At 33.7% G+C, this 18187-nt stretch overlaps 1 protein-coding gene across 1 annotated transcript in view; it reads left to right on the top strand.

Annotated features, from left to right (window-relative positions):
- The first annotated feature begins 1863 nt into the window (after window positions 1-1863).
- The window catches only part of LOC149811996 (asparagine synthetase [glutamine-hydrolyzing] 3-like), a 208426-nt gene continuing 192102 nt past the window's right edge, over window positions 1864-18187 (top strand). The window contains exons 1-2 of the mRNA XM_089993909.1: window positions 1864-1869; window positions 2003-2137. The gene's annotated coding sequence lies outside the window, so the exon portion shown is untranslated. The remainder of the gene's footprint in view (window positions 1870-2002; window positions 2138-18187) is intronic.

The following is an 18187-nucleotide window of genomic DNA, read 5'->3' as shown; positions in this document are numbered from 1 at the left end:
GTTATCTATTCAGTAGGGAGGATGGAATGGGTATGGGGAAAGGATTTCATGGAATTCAAGCCGGAAAGGTGGATAGGTGATCAAGGAAAGCTGAGAAATGAAATCACTAGATTCAGGTTCCCAGCTTTTAATGGGGGGCCTAGGACATGCATAGGAAAAGACACAGCCCTTACCCAAATGAAACTTGCAGCGGCTGAGATTCTCTTGAATTTTGAGATTGAGGTTATAAAAAGTCACCCTGTTTCTCCTAAGCCATCAGTGATTCTGACTATGAAGGAAGGGCTGCGTGTGAAGGTGAAAGAAAGAGTGAAAGCTTGAAGCACAATGTAGTGAGATTGATATCTCTGGTTAGTAATGTATCAATCTCTAACACATGGCATCAAAAGTCTATCAATAGTTTCATGGATATATTTTGGGTCATCTAGTTCCATAAATAACTGGGATTTTCTGATGAAAATAATCATTGTAAACCTTGAAAGCTCAATGAAAAGCCCTTTATTAGAAAAGAATATGTAATCGGAGTGTCCGCATTGATATTTGTTTCCATTAAAACCATCTCACTTATCAAAACCATAATGTCACCTTACCACTTTTACAAATGCAATCGACAAACTATCTTTCATCTTCCATTTGTAACTGTGATAAAAAATGCTTACATTCGCCTTATGCTTCATCTTCGCTGCCAACTTAAACTGGCAGCAAGAATATTAAGTTGTAATGTGAAGGGCATTGCCATTTTTATCAAGATGGGTAATAAGATTGCATTGTTTCGTATAAGAAAAAAACTAAGAAAGAAAACCAAAGAGAAAAGAAAGCAATATTTCTTGAATGCGCAAATATTCTTACTCGTTGAAAGAAAGAGCAGAGACCGGGAGGAGAAAAAAGTGTTTGGATATCTTATTCACATGTTTGATATCTATCACATTTGATGGAAATTGTATGAGACGGTTATCACATCCTTATCATATCCAGCGGCTGGATAAGGATTGTTTCTAACACTCATTCACTCGTCAATACATTCTCAACACCTCATCTGGTAGGAGCGACCTCTGAATATCACCAAATTGACCAGACGTCACAAGTTCGAAGCCCACAGGTTGAATCCCTTGCCGCAAGGTTGAAGCTGGGCGTACTCTCCGGTGAGAAGGGGGACATCAAGGGTTCTACAAGCCAGAGAGGCTCAACCAATGTGCAGTCGGTGATGGGTTTTTTTTCTCCTTAGATTATACAAAAAAAAAAATCTCAGCGCATATATCGTGATGGGGGCTTTTTCTACACACTTTCAATTGTAATGATTTTTGGTTTCTTTTTCTGGGCCTCAATACTAACTACAAATTTTTATATTAGTAATCCACTAATGACATGCTAACACTCTCTATGGCCCATTGTATACATGCATTAACTCCGATAACTACTATTTGCTTTTCATTATAAAAGTAGAAGCAGGGATATTCGATGCCAAATTTTTTATATCTTTATGATCTTTTTTTAAATGACTCTCATGCCATTTTTTTGGTATGTAATTATGAAATTTGTCGAAACATTTGTATTTTTTCCCAAAAACACCGAGGGTTACATGCTCTCTGTCTCCTATCTTCATATAAAAAGGTATAATAAAATAAAATAATTTGTTACCTAAAACTAGGATGCCTACACTCTCTCTCTCTCTCTCTCCTATTTTCTGTTAAAAAGTAATAAATAATTAACTATCTAAAACTAAGATGCCATACACCCCTTAGCCAACCTCTTCATAAACCTAAAAGATACCAGTGATTTTCCCAAAATAAAAGCTTTAATTTACTGCAAGTTCCTTTTTAAAAGGGGCACGCCGGGGAAGCCATCGACATCGTCTCTTCACCCCTCCATTGCGTATAATAACCTTCTTCTTCCTCTCGATCCCCTTTTTTCCCTCTTCTTTTTCCTTTATTTTCATCGAAAACTCCAGAATCGCCCTACAGAAAACAACAAAGAAACTAATCAGCGGAAATCCATTTCGTTTCAGCTAAACTGTTTCACAGCACCTCTGTGCCTCAACTGCATCGCCTCTTTGCCCCAGCATCCCTGTTCTTCTCCACTAGTTCTGAAAGGAATTCTGCAACTGAACTCCTCCCTCTTTCAGAATCTCTACAGAGCCACGGTAAGTAGCCATTCACTTTCCCCCTGTACCCTTTTTCTGAAAATTCTTTAACCATGACTCTTCTTTGTTTTGTCTTCTTTACTTTGTTCCTTATCAAAATACCTCGAAGCACAATCTAGAAGATCGGGCTGCACAATTGCAGCATCGACCTAGGCGTGCGATATCAAATGGAATGAATCATTCCAACAAATTTTTTTCTCCTTCTTTCTTCTTCTTAGTTCGTCTCTGAATTCCTTGATATTTATGTACGCTTTACCTAGTTTATAATTCCTTTTTCTGCATTCGTATGGCTCACTTTCTATTTTAATCTTCTTCTTTTTTTTACTGCTTGTCATTTTCGTTGGTATCTCGTCTTCTTGTCCTCATTATCCTTTGATCTTCTGCTTTTGTTCATATCTTTGATTTCCTCCATCTTGATTTTTTGCATGCTACAATAAGATATTAGCTATATTCATTGTTGTCTTGGTTTGCTTATCATTCGTTATTGCGTCTCCATTGTCAAAAGTAATTTAAATCCAATTAGGCGATTATTTTCATTGATCTATTTTAAATTCCACGATTTACCTTCCCCATAGATTAGCAGTTGGGTCATCTCTGTTTTACTCCTTAGCATTAATGTCATCCCCTGCTTCATCCGATTCATGAAGGGTGTTCACCATGTATAATCGATTTGCTGATTTCAATCATATAACAAGGCTCGCCATATGACTGACTCATCGTAAGGTTCTTTTATATGAATCGGTTTTGTGGGATCAAGCCCTTAGTGCATCTGGTTATTGGGTCATTTAGCAAAAATTTCCTCTGGTTTTAATGAAATATAGGGATTAGAGGCTCAGCAGAATGTGTGCTTCGCCCGGGCACTTCATGCTGGATCGTGTCATTATGTATAATGCTGGTCCATCAGATGCCTTTTGTTTTAAGTCACATTGCCAGTCTGTATCTAATCCTTTTGATGAACTCCCCTCTCCATCCATAGCTTACCCTGAATCAAAATCAATCAGACGTGAGGGGTTTTACTTCATTGCAATTTCAAAGGGGTATGCTGTAATGATAGATATTACTTTCATTCTTACATCCCACCACAGTACCTGTCATCATATTGAAGCCCATTCACTGCATGCAAACACCCACATAAATCTAGATTGGTCACTTACTTGCCTACCCATGACATCCCTTGTATTTTGCATTCATACATTTGTGGTCCAGTCGCATCTGTATACTTGTATCTCTGCATTTTACATCTTAATAATTTTGTATAGCCCCTGTACATCCTCTTTAAAATCTTCAAGAAATCTCAGATCATGTGGTGAAATATTATAGCATATCCATGTGGTGAACTATGCATATAAGATGCCCTTCTCAAACATAGCAGCATGAGAGTCATCCCAACCAAATGCAGTCAGTGAATCTGCAGAACTCAGTAAATGCGATCCAGTATTGTGGCAGTCATGCAGCATAGAATCCTGCCTCTTACAGCATATGGGAGTCCCAGCTTCTTAACAAAGCTTGAGGAGTGTGCTACAGACTGGATCTAATCTAGATCCATTGCAAAGCAAAGCAATTAGATTCTTCGCAACAAGGTGCGATGAGCTCTTATTCATAGCAATAGCAGGGACAATCACAATAGTGCCAGAGGCAGTGGCATACCCAACAACAATTCCAGCACCTGTGCTCTTTAGCAACACCCCAAGTGTTTATAATACAACAACCCAATGGGATGTTGTAATCTATTATGTTCTTCAGAACTCTCCAGTTTCCTTAGATTTTGGCTCCTAAAGTTGTGGTGAGATTATCAGGAGATGAGGGACCAAGAAGTTTAAATAACAACATCAGAGAATATTGAAATTCGGATTGAATAACATGTTAGCAAACTCTTGCAGGTAGATTTAGAGTAGCCAAGATCTGGGTTTTCCAGACTACTTCCATTTTCAAGAAAGGTACGAGTATCAGTCATGATGGTTGCAATTTGATTCTCGATTATCCTGTTCAAAGTTAACTATATTAGGTCCTTGATTAATTTATCACCCAAGCACAGAATATTTGTATGTCTATGATACTACCCACCCTGCTTCACATACATTTCCTGTAATATCCGTTACCTTGTAATTTATCATTTTCTACTAACCACCTCATATGTATTATCCCCACCTACACTACACATCAACACTTACAATCACTTACACATTCACCATCACCAACCTTCACTATCATCCTCCTATTAACACCCATCTGTTAACTGCACCATTCACCCCATTATGCTAATTACTTGCACCCTACATTCCACTCTGTATCTACCTACAACAATACAACTCATTGCAACAAGGCCACCCTTTGTTGCATTTTTGTTCATTAATACACATCTCCATCATGTTACCCACCTTCCTCACCTCAATGTTGTACACTTGCACCACTTATCACAAGCACACCACCTGCTGCGACTTCCGCAGCAACACTTGAACATACCCTGTGTACAACACTTCATCTTCTCCAACCGTATATCCTTGTTATATATACATGAAACCCTCACACTCATCCACATTTACCCGTAGCCTCCCAGCACCTGTTACAGTAGATCCAATTCCCTATGTTAGCTACATTACATATGCTCATTTGCATGCATCAATCGTATCACACATGTTAGTTAACTACATTTTTGTGTGATTTTTTTTTTTGTTTTTTTTATATACATAACTACAACACTGAATAACCAATGAAATGTCACTTAGAACCTGTATAAGACACACAGTGAATTTAGTATTTGCATTTCTCTACAGCTCGCACCCACTTCCCCATTAACCCACTGTCATATATATTTGAGCACCTATTGCTTATTTATATTACCCACTACGTGCCCATCATTTCATCTTAGTGTATCTGCCATAGGGCATTTTATCCACTTTGCCTTCTTCTGTTAGCATAACATTTTCATGCTTTGTATGTTAATACACCACGGCCATCACCCTTTCCCATTTCCCATACTTACAAGCAGTAAAGACTTACCCCTCTTGTTTTGTAATTCATCTATGGCATTGCATCATATTACATGACATCATGGCACCCCACTCTTTTGTATATTCTGTGCAACATCTTCACGGCATGCATTTTTAGCTTAGGCATTGTATCTGCATGTAATTTTTTTTTTTTAGGTTTAGGCTTAATCATAAGCTTTTTAATCTAAACGTGATATTTTCGCTTTCTCTTTGTATTTTGCATTTTTTTACCTTATGCTAACCCATTTCTTTGCAGAGAATGTATGGAAAAATATTATTTCCTTCCTTAGTTTCGAAGTTGTAATTTACATTTCAATTTGTAATAGCTAGATTACAATGATAGAATAATGAGAATTTTACACTTCCTGCACTAGATTAGAATGCATGAGCAGGTATATATTTTAGAAATTGCTTGCTTCATATCATTTTCTCTCTTTTATTTCAAAAATTCACGAATGAGAACACGAATGGCACGTGCACCATTCTAATAAGAGGTGATTAAACCCTAAGTTGATGATTTGCATCAATGGCCATAGTCAAGGTATGAACAAAACTTATGATTTTCATCTTTTATGGAATAACATTGGATCCACACTGGATCTCTTTTCAAAATCATCATATTTTCTGAATTTTTCCTCCTTTATTAGAGTTTTACTTGAAATTTTAATGGCTATAGTAAGGATATATTGGAATTTAATTTCATTTCAAACTCTAAGAAAGACACCAAAATGTGTTTTATTCTTCATTTGAATTTAAATATAGATTATCTTATAATACATTTTATGACCATAGTCAGAGATGTATTATATCTTCAATCTTATTTTAATTCTCCTAATGAATAAAATATGCTTCTCAATATCTAATTTTTAAATCCTTTAATTCATTTCATCATTTATGATAGAATTACATCATATTTTCAAATTATTTTATATTATTTCAAAATCCAAGTGATTTTGAGATAATTCTCAAAATATCTTCTTCATTTCTTAAATCAATCTTCAATTCTTATCTAGAGATTCAAATTCATTTTTCTATTCTCAAATTCTATCTTATTTCAAAAATTAAAACTTCAATTTCAAAGTCCAATTTGACTTTGAAATTTCAAATTCATTTTTTATATTCAAAATTCAAATTCCCAACTCAAATCAAATTTCAAAGTTCAATTCAACTTTGAAATTCCAAATTCAGGATTCAATTTCAAATTCAATTTAACATTTTAGATCAAAATTTCAAAGTTCAATTCAACTTTGGAATTCCCGGATTCATCACCTGATTTCAAAATTTTCAATTTTAAAATCAAGTTTCATTCTCTATCCTCCTTTCCAAATCGATTTAGGATTTCTCAAATCCAATTCCATTTTAAATTTCATCTGGGTTTCTAAAATCTGATTCTATTTTGAATTCCATTTGGATTTCTTCAATCCAATTCTATTTTCAAATTTAATCTAGGTTTCTAATTTCAATTCCAAATTTTCTAAATTCTACCTAGATCCAAGATCACATTCTAATTTCAGACTTTAAATCCAGAATTCAACCCCATTTCAAAATTTCATCTCAATTTCGAATTCTAGATTCAACCTCAAATTCAAAGTCCATTTTCGACTTTAAAATTCATTTTTTAGTTCAAAATTTCTATCTCAATTCCAATTCTCCTTTCTTGCTTCTTTTTTCATTCTTCATTCTTCAATTCAAGATCTATCTCAATCTTTAATTATTTCAAAACTCAAAGTCTCTTCTTTAAGATCTATTTCAAATCTTCAGTTAGATTCAAAATCTAAATTTTCCAAGTCAATCTTCAAAATTCACTTCTTCATAATTTCAAAATCACTTGGATAAATCCCAAAAGTTCTAAAATTATTCTTCTAAAAAAGTATACATCTCTACATCTGCATTGCACAAGCATGATTCTTTGTGCACTTTAGACTTAGAATAAAATCTTAGATAATATTTTAGCAAAGCAAAAGGCATAATTTCGATCCTTGGTTTGATTACCCCTGCTAAAGGCACCAGGAACGGTCGAATCTCGTACCGACAAGCGAATCCCGTCTCTCCATTTTTCTTGCAAATATTTCAAAACGGAGGCGAGTAATTTTTTTTAAATATTTTCGAAATTAAGGTCAAGTGAGACCTTCGCAAAAGAGTTCCTTTCTCTTCTTCCTTTTCTCTTCTCTCTTCTTTTCTGTCTTTTATTTTCACTTCAAAAAAGGAAAATTTAGGTTAGAAAGGAAAAGAGAAAAAAAAGAAGGAATACAAGAAGAAATATTTTACGATGATCACACAGTGGCTTGATTGAAGTCAATTTGAATGATGCTTTCTTTTGCTAGTTACATGAATTTTAAGTTATATCAAATTGATGTTAAGAGTGCATTATTAAATGGACACATCAATGAAGAAGTTTATGTAGAGCAACTTCCAGGCTTTGAAAATGAGAAATATCTAGAAAAAGTCTACAAATTAAAAAGAGCTTTGTACGGACTCAAACAAGCACCAAGAGCGTGGTATGAAAGACTACAAAATTTTCTAGAATAATCTGTTTTTTCCATTGGTCGGGTAGACTCCACTTTATTTATTAAAAATCTTAATTCAGATATTCTTATTGTACAAATTTATGTTGATGATATAATATTTGGTTCTACTAATGATTCTCTTTGTAAAGAATTTGCTAAAGCTATGCAGGAAGAGTTTGAAATGAGCTTGATGGGCGAATTGAACTACTTCCTTGGACTTCAAATAAAACAAACTGAAGAAGGAATCTTCATCAACCAGGCTAAGTATACAAAAGAACTTTTTAAGAGATTTGAGATGGACTCATCAAAATCAAGAAGAAATCCTATGAGCACAACTACTTCTCTTGACAAAAATGAAAATGGTAAAAATGTAGATACTAAGCTCTATAGAGGTATGATCGGATCTCTATTATACTTAACTGCTAGTCGACCTGATATAATGTTTAGTGTTTGTATGTGTGCTAGATTTCAAGCTAATCCGAAGGAATCTCATTTAACTGCAGTAAAACAAATTCTTTGATACTTGAAAGATACTTCAGATTTTGGTTTGTTTTACCCAAAATCATCTTCTTTCGATTTAGTTTCATATAGTGATGCAGATTTTGCAAGAAGCAAATCTGATCGCAAGAGTACTAGCGAAACTTGTCATTTTTTAGGACATTCCTTAGTCTCTTGGTTTAGTAAAAAGCAAAATTTAGTGTCACTCTCAACAACTGAAGCGGAATATATAGCGGCTAGTTTAGCGTGTTCACAAGTACTATGGATGAAACAAACCTTAAAAGATTTTGGTTTGAATTACTCCACAATAACTATTTATTGTGATAACACTAGTGCTATAAATCTTTCGAAAAATTCTGTTCCGCACTCAAGAACTAAGCATATTGAAGTTAAACATCATTTCTTACGAGATCATATGTTAAAAGGAGATATTTTGTTAAATTTTATACCCACTAATGAACAACATGCCAATATCTTCACTAAACCACTTAAAAATGAGGATTTTATGAAAATTAGGAGAGAACTAGGCATTTGCTCATTTTTAGATTTTTAAATTTGTTTTAAAAAAAATTTTAAATCTCAAAATCGCACATTTTTAGTCGACCGATAAAATTCTAGTCGACTGATGTTTTTTTTTTAATTTTAACTTAAGGGACCCGATACCCCTTGGATTTTTTTTAAAAGGGGCAATCGTTTTTACGCCCTTGTTTTTTTAAGTTTTTTTTAAGGGACCCGTTACCCCTTCATTTTTTTTTGCACCGTTTCGTTTTTACGCCTGTGTGTTTTTCCCTTTTCATAAACAAAACCCTCTTTCTCTTCTCTCTCTCTTCCAAAAAAACTAGGAGTGTCGGACGAACTCCTCCTCGCCGGAATCCTCTTGTCGTGACAGAAGACGACGCTTGTGACGCTTGCAACAACATCTTCTCACCTGCCATCATCCACCGTGTCATTTCCTGTTCGCCGAACCCTTTATCGCTTCTTCCCTCTTGCCTAAAATCCGTGGAAACTCGACATCCCTTTTTGGTGGACTGCTCCCGCCGATTAATTTGGCCACTAACAAAGATCATGATTGGTGAAGGTCTATTGTCCATCATATCCTCTCCAGCGTATCAACGGAGCATCGTCCGCATCGCACGAAGGCTTCTCTAGTTTTTCTTCGACGGATAGCTACCGTCCTCCACAAATCCTAAGAGATTTTAATCTCTTGCCGAAACCTTCTTGCCGCGACAAAAGTGATTCTGCAGCATTGTCTATGCTCTACGATGCCAGACAACTTTTTCCTCCCACCGGACGTCATTGGAAAGCTGACATCAACAGCGTCTCGACCCGTTCCTCTCAAAGACCTAGCTGATCAATCACTCTCTGCGACAATGATTCTCTTTGACAGATGAATCTGTTTTGCTCTCAATAAACCATGCCTCGTCAAAAAACAGCCTCCGCACAAGGTTCCCCTTCATCTACACCACAAGCACGTCATGGATTTTCTCTTAGACTACTCAGAAATCCTCTTTTATATGATACTTTTGAATTGATTTCTGCACTTTCTATTTTACCAGGCCAAAATGTTCTGCTTCACCTATTTTCTCGCTACAAAATCAGAGAATTATTCATAGGCATTTCACACCTTTTTGACGCCGGTGCAAACCCTCTTCATTATCCTTTACTGATCCATTTGTTTTACACTAATTTATAAATTGATCATGAAACTGGATTTATTTTCTCTCTTGTTCGCGATGTTGAAATTGAGTTTGATTCTAAACTTCTTAGACAAATCCTAGATATTCTACCTCCAGAAACTCTTTTCAATACTATTGAACTTAATGATGAAAGAATTTTTGAACAAATTCTTCTTCGCGGTGCACCTCATTGTCCTTCTTTCAAGAATACCAATCTTCAAACTCGTGCTCACATTGCTGGATGAATTCTTGCCCACAATGTTCTACCTACAACTGGATCTTTTGATTACTATTCCACAGATCTCTCTACGGCTCTTTACGTCTTATTTGAAAATATTTATGTAAATTGGGCTAACGTGTATTTTACTACTTTGTGGAAACAAAAACCCTTTCTTCCGTGTGGATGTCTTCTTACCCGTATTTTCAGATATTTCAAAGTACCCCTAACCAATGAAAAATATATTGAACAAAAGGAGTTCTTTGATCAAACTATTTTTAAACGAATGGAAATCAAATATCTACCTCCTTTAAATTTTGATTAAACTGAACCCTCTGAACCATCACCATCTCCTGTGACACCCTCATCTCAAGCAAAATGAAAGAAAGTCTCTACTAGTCAAGACAATGATGAAATTTTGCAACAAATTGAAGCTTTGAAGCTATATCAACACACTTTTCGTGAAGATGTGACTCTACAACTTTCGTCAATTCATAAGGATATTGCTGAACTCAAGGAGATGATCAAGCAACACTTCTCTTGAACTTTGTTTACTGTCATTATTGAACTTTGATACTTTTTGGGTTGTAATATTTTGAACTTGAATTTGCATTTTGCTTATGCTATGTCTGCACTTACTCTTTTTAATTATGACAAAGGGGGAGAAAAAGACACAGATGGAAATTGCGGGAGAAAAAGACACATGTAAATTGCATGAGAAAAAGACACATGGAATTTGCATGAGAAAAAAACAAACATGGAAATTGCATCATGTGAAAGCATTGAAAATTGCCTTCATGAAAAAGTTTTAGAAATGCATGAAGTAATGATGGAAATGCAAAACAATCAATATGTGATATATGTGCTTTGATTGTGCTAACTTTCTTATGTTTTGCAACATATTGATAGGGGCAGTAAAATCTCCACCTATGCATCTAAATGCTCCATCTTTGACTAGTTTGTCATCATAAAAAAAGGGGAGATTGTTACGACAATGAAGTCGTACACGATACTTCAAGTACAAGGTTTTGATGCAGAACAAGTGAATCAAGTGCATTTCAGCTAAGGCAATGAAGAAAGATGACAAGAATTGAAGAATCTATGAAGACTATTGTGCAAATGTAGAATCTATTAAATGTCTTAGATTCTTGTAAGAGCCTTACTTAGAGTGCATATTTTGAATACATTTCACCTAAAAAGTCTTTAGAAAAACTTTTCTAAAAGAACCCTTCATGAAAATCATTTTAGAAAACTCTTTACTTAATTTTTCATGTTTATTAGTCGACCAATAGACTCACCAGTCAACCAACTCTTTCGCGCCAATTTTCTAAAGCAAAACTGTCAAATTTCTGAATTAGTTGACTAAAGGTTTTATCAGACGACCGGACAAAATGTTTGTTTTCTGGAAACTTTAGCAGCAGTTGACTAACGATTTTATCAGTCGACCAGACAGAACATGTGTTTTTCAGAAAATTTAGCAGCAGTCGACTGAAAGATTTTTCATTCTACTGATGATATTATCAATCAACTAACTTTTTCTTTAGTCAACTAAGTTTCAAAACTTCAGATTTTCAAACAACTATGATAAACACATTAGTCGACCGACGATAACTGTCAGTCTGCTAATATTTGATTTCAGTCGACTAACTACTGTTCCAGTCGACTAATTTTGCCATTTTTTGTAACTTTTAAAAGGTGTGTCTTCATTTTTTCAAACATTTTGATCGTTCAAAATAGACTGTTTTGACACCCTTTTATACCCTCAACGTATAAAATCTTTCAACTATAAATATGAGTGCATTCTACACTCAAAAACATCGAATGATATCAAATCCAATTGAATTACATTGAATTATTCTTTGCTTTTCACTCATATTCATTTTCTCACTCACTTGATATTGTCACTGAATTTTTTCACTCAAATTCTTTTGAGAGACAGTGAATTCGTGAGTTGAGTATTTCAACAACCTCAAAATCCAATTGCATTTCATTTGCATTCATAAGAAAGACTCGTAGGTTGATTGTAAGTTGATTATTTCTTTTTTCTGTAAAAGGAAAGAATTCCTTGGTTTAAAGGAGTTGTTTGCTTTCAGTAGGATTGTTATTGAAAGTGAGATCGGATTTGGTCTGTATATTATTATGTTTATAGAAGGTTGACAGTGGAAATCTCAAGCGAGTTTTGCTTGGGGACTGGATGTAGATCTGGAAGACCGAACCAAGATAAATTCTTGTGTTCTTTGTGTGATTGCTTTGCGAATTTTCCAAAGTAAAATTCGTCAAAATTTTGAAGATGCTATTTAAAAGCATTATTCACCCCCCCCATCTAGTGCTCGTTGCCTTGATCTCATAGCACTTTCACGTGTAGACCATGGTGGATTTATAAAGAATATTCATGAATTATACATTCATCAGATATTGAAATTTGCAGAATTAAACTATATACAATGCATCCTATTTTAAGCAGAAAATGTAAATCTTTCCAAATATTACATTTGATATTTACATTGATTTGAATAAAGAAAAGAAACTAAAATAACTAAGTCTTCTACTTGAATAATCTTGCAAAAGTAGAAAACATGTTAGCACAAAAATGTAGGTTTATCTAGATTTATCCGAAAATATTGGAAATTATCGGATGTCATCCAAATGTAAACCCAGTTCATACTTCCTTGATATAAACATAAATGATGAAATTGAATTGGAAATATAAAAATAAACTTTGAAAATTTGAAATGGGGTCAAAATGACTAAAATGTCCCTGATAGCAAGACTATGGCCTTGAAATCAAGGTTTTCAGAAAGATATTTTGTAAAATATAAAATTTGAAATTCAAATGAGAACAAATCAAACATAAAATGATATGATATGATTCAAAACAAGAAAATCAAAGTTAGGGATTTTGAAATTGATGTCAAATGACCAATTTACCTCTGATAGCAAGACTATGGCCTTAAAATCAGGGTTTTCAGAAAATATTTTGGTAAAACTTGGGATTTAGGGTTTAAATAAGATCAAATAGCAACTAAATTGAACATGAGGTGTCCTAGCATGATTATAAACATGAAAAAACCCTAAAAACATGAACTTATACCCAAAAATTAGAAATATCATGAAAATCATGATTTTTGGCTGTGTTTTGGGATCCTACGGGTACTCTGTTTTGCAATTTAACTCATCCAAGCATCAAATGAGATCCAAAATTTATAAAAAATGACATATGAACTTCTTATAACCCTAAAATTAGATTGGAATCATAAAAAGATATTTTTGACATTATTCCAATTCAAAAATTAAAAAAAAACTTTCAAATAGGCTATTTTTACCCGCGAGCACGTACCAGTTTCAGTGTCAAACCCGAGTCAGAGTTCAATCCACCATGAAAATTCATAAAATTTTACAAAGCCATAATAGACATAAAGACAAAATCTCCCTTTTATAGAATGAAAAAATCATCGCCTGTGAGCGAGATATCGTTCCGGCAATTTGTACTTGAATATAACGAATAGGAAATTGATCAAAGCAGGCACTTCTGGTTGGAAATACAGAAAAAAATATAAAAAAATACATCAAAAATTTCTGAGATTTCAACAGTGAATAACATACATATAAATAGTGAACTTCCCTTTTTACAGATCATTGATTAGATCTACGGTTAATGATCTATGATCTACACAAGTTGAATTAGAGTTTTAACAAATCATAATGAGTTTTAAAAAGTTGATCTGATTCTCTGATAGAGGAAAAATATCAAACAATGACAAAAAGTTATAAAAATTTTACAGTAAATAACCAAAATTAACACAAAGCCACTGCAATTTACGGATCTCTAATCGGACATTGGATGAAAGAAATATCACATCTACAAGTTATACTTGAATTTGAATAACGATTTTAATCAACAAAAATCTCGATTTGACTTTGTATTTTTCTAACAGGGTTCCCGAATCCCAAAGCTTCTAATTTTTTTATAGAGACTCGGATCACATATAAAAAAATCAAAAAAATTTAACAAATATTTAAACAGGAAACAACATGATTTCTACAGATCTAAAATCCAAACACACGAAAAATCTAAGAAAGCCCTAAAAACATGATTTAACAATGAAAAACACCTAAACAGAAAAACAGAATTTATTTTAATGCTGAAATATATGTAATAAAAATTAATATGCTAAAAAATAAAAAGAAAACAGGGAATCCATGGATGAAATTAATTTTACCTTTGAAATCATGGATTTAACCCATTTAACGGGTAAATCTCATATTTTGTCAGTTAAGAACATGAAAACAACAAGGTAAATGATTCTAACATATTAGAATCTCAAAAAATAGTACCAAATAAGGATAGATCATCTTCTTGGGTCGACCTTGGGGTTCTTGGATGAGAATCCATGGTTAAAACCTTGAAAGAGGGGGCGCCAATGGTGAAATCCATTGAAAAACACCAAAAAAGCAATAAAAAATATAAAAAATCATGAAGGAATTTTACCTTGGATGTTGCAGCAATAGAGGAAGCAGCTGAGAGGAGAGAGAGGGTCCAAGAAACTGTTGAGAAAGCCTTAGGGGTTGACCTCCCCTCTAGCCTCTTTAAATAGGCAAAAAAATTAGGTTTAATTAAGATTTTCTATAATTTCAAATTTGCCCTTTATGAAACCTATCTAAAATCATTAGTGAGGGACGATTTTTTTAAAGGAATTTAACCTAACTACTCACCTATCTAAGCCCTAATCAAAGCCCTAAAATAACCCTAATGTGGCGCCACATAGTGTGGGCATGTAAACACCCCAAATTTTCACTCTCATCCAGTGCTTACATTTCATATGTCACTGCATATCATTGCATGCATTTGGCATGTCATTTCATTGTATAGCATAACATTGCATGTCATTGCATCTCATTATCGAGATCCAGAACTCTTGTTTTCAAAATATTAAATCCAGATTCGAGCTTTTAAAACTTTTCTTTCAAAGTCAATTTCAAAACCTGGGGTTTGAATCGACATTCTACCATTTGTCAAACCCCATGGATCCTAAATTTTGAAATGTTTTCCTCAGAAAACAATCTGGATTCATTTTAAACTCAATTTCAATTGATTTTAATTCTCAGATGAGACCCATTTAGGTGGTGTCACTTCTGGATCCCTTTATTTATCAAAAATTCAGAGTCCTAGTTGGATCATGACTCTCTATTTTCATCTTTTTGAATCTTTTTAAAACTCTATTCTGATTTTAAACTAGTCGTGGTCATATCCTTGCTCATTCTTGCCATTTTTGGCAAAAAATTTAGAATCCTAGTCCAATTAGGACTCTTTTTCCAGAATCCTAGTTGAATCATGACTCTTTTTCCAGAGTCCTAGTCAGATTAGAATTCTATTTTTTACTACCCTTTTACCAGTTTTTGAGAAAACCTATCAAAATCCTTTGTTTTTGAACAAAATTCTAGAGTCCCAGTTGAATTAGGACTCTTTCTCAGAGTCCTAATCGAATCAAGACTATCTTTCATCGTTATTCTTACATGTTTTTAACCAAATCTTTTCAAAATCTTTCAAAGAGAAGTAAAAAACTCAGAGTTTTGGTTGAACCAGAACTCTATTTGAAGAGTTTTAGTTGGATCAGGACTCTGACCCTGATTTCAATTTTGAGAGAATCTTTCAAAAATCCTTTTATTTATCCTTTCAGGAATCAAAATTGTTATACCTTTATCATGGAATTTCAAAATTCTGAGGTTTTATCCGAGAGTCCTTATCAAATCAGAACTCTATCCCAGAGTCCTGATCAAATCAGGACTCTATCCAAAGTTTGTTTTCTCACTTTATTTTCACTGGTTTTCAAAAGCTTTGTTTAAATATCATCATTTGTTTCTCATAAAACAAAAAAAATTCAGAGTCCTAGTCGAAGTAGGACTCCTTCTTAGAGTCCTAATCAGATCAGGACTCTAAACCAAACTTCAATTCTATGTTGTTTTCACTTGTTTTTCAAAATTCTCTCATTTGTTTTATCAGATAATCCAAAATTCTGAGAGTCCTAGTTCAATCAGGACTCTGTTTCCAGAGTCCCAGTTGGATCAGGACTCTGTTTTGATTTCAATATTCGTTATTGTTTTCACTTTTTTCATAAGTTCTTTCATTTGTTTTTCAGAAAATACCAAAAAAATCTAGAGTTTTAGTCTGATCAGGACTCTGTCCCAGAGTCCTAATCATGTCAGGAGTCTGTTATAAAGTTTGTCTTTACTTCTATTTTCATTCTTTTTCATTTGCTTTTCAAAAATTAGGTCATCTTGCAGAGTCCAGTTAATTCAGGACTTTATTTCAGAGTTTTGGTTGAGTTAGGATTCTAACCCTCACTGCGTTTTCTGACTTATTTTTCCATTTCTGATAAAATATTTCAAAAACTTCTTTATTTGGATTTTAAAATTATAAAACCTCAGAGTCCTAAAATTTTAGGACTCTAGCCCGGAGTTCCAATTCGATTAGAACTCTATTTTCAAACCTCTGAATTTCAATTATTGATTTTAACCCCTTTTCAAAGCTATTTTCAATCTTTATTTCAAATTTTCAAAACCCGATATGGGGCCCACTTAGTTGGTGCCATATACAGAGGAATTCTGACCCAGTCAGGACTCTGTGTTTTTTCAAATCTTTCAATCTCAAAGTCTACTTTTGAAAAACCTCTCATTTTTAAGTTTTAAAATTGTTTTTGAAAATTCAAGTGGGGCTCACTCGGGGTGGTGCCACATTTGAGGAAGTCAGGGTTAGACTAGTGTTAGTCAGTGTCCTAGTTAGCTTAGAGGTTTAAGAGAATCAAAAATCCATTTTTAACTTTGATTTTTAACTATTAGTTTTTAAAAAGTTTTAATTAAAGCTTTAAAAACCCAAATGTGGGCCCACACTAGGTGGCACCGCATTTGGAGGTTTTCTAGGACAATTAGGAGTTTAATTTGATGTTAATTAGGGTTAATTAGGCTAGGGGTAAATAGGCAATCCTCCAGGAAAATTGCCCCCCCCCTTAGAGTACATTTCTTTTAAAACTCTTAAATTAAAAAACCTATTTTTTTTTTTATAAATAGGCACCATAGGGGGGTCGACCTCCCTATCTCTCTCCTTTTGATTTCTTGGAGCTTCTCTCTCCTCTCCAGCCCTTCCTCCTTCCTCCATTGCAGCTGCAACCTCAAGGTAAGATTTTCATAATATTTTTTTATTTTATTTAATATTTTCCATGTTTTAACATGAATTCCACCATTGGCGCCTTCCCTTTCATGGATTAAACCATGGAATCACCATCAAGAACCTCAAGAATGGTCCAAGAAGATGATCTAACCTTGTTTTATTATTTTTCCAGGGATTCTAATCCATTATGATCATTTAGAAACATGTTTTTCGTATTCTTAGCCAATGAGATACGCGATTTACCCGTTAAATGGGTTAAATCCACACTTTCAAAGGCAAAATCAATTCTAACCGTGGATTCCCTGTACTTTTTATTTTCTATCATCATATATTCAAGTGTTTTTTTTATTGTTTTCATTGATTAAATCATGTTTTATTAGGGTTTCTTAGATTTCTATATATTTTAATCTTAGATCAATAGAAAGTATGTTAGTTCATATTGAAATACTCATTAGAAATTACTAATTTTTTTATATGTGATACACGGACATGTCATTGAGGATCTGTAAAAAATCAGACGTTTTGGAATTCGGGAACCCTGTCAGAAAAATAAAAGATTGAACCATAACTTTCAATCGTTAAAATCGTTATTAAAATTCATAGGTAACTTGCAGTTACATTATTTATTTTACCCAATATTTGATTCAAGATCCGTAAAAAGCAGTAGCTTCGTATTGATGTAGGCTATTTACTATAAAATTTTCATAACTTTTTGCCTCTGTTTGGTATTTTTCCTCTATTAGAAAATCGGATCTATATTTTAAAACTCGTTATGATTTATCAAAACTCTAATCCGACTTATACTGATTATAGATCTTCAACCGTAGATCAGATTTATGATCTGTAAAAAGGAAAGTTTATTATTTTCTGTCTACTATTTATTGCTGAAATTTCAAAAAAAATTGATTAAGTCTGCTATTTATTTTTATATTTTAAACCGGAAGTATCTGTTTTAATCAATTTTATATTCATTATATTTAAGTCCAGATTGCCGGAA

This window comes from Nuphar pumila, chromosome 17, assembly GCF_984573655.1.
Source record: "Nuphar pumila chromosome 17, dmNupPumi1.hap1.1, whole genome shotgun sequence".
Lineage (NCBI taxonomy): Eukaryota > Viridiplantae > Streptophyta > Magnoliopsida > Nymphaeales > Nymphaeaceae > Nuphar > Nuphar pumila.
This window is presented reverse-complemented; position numbering and strand designations above follow the sequence as displayed.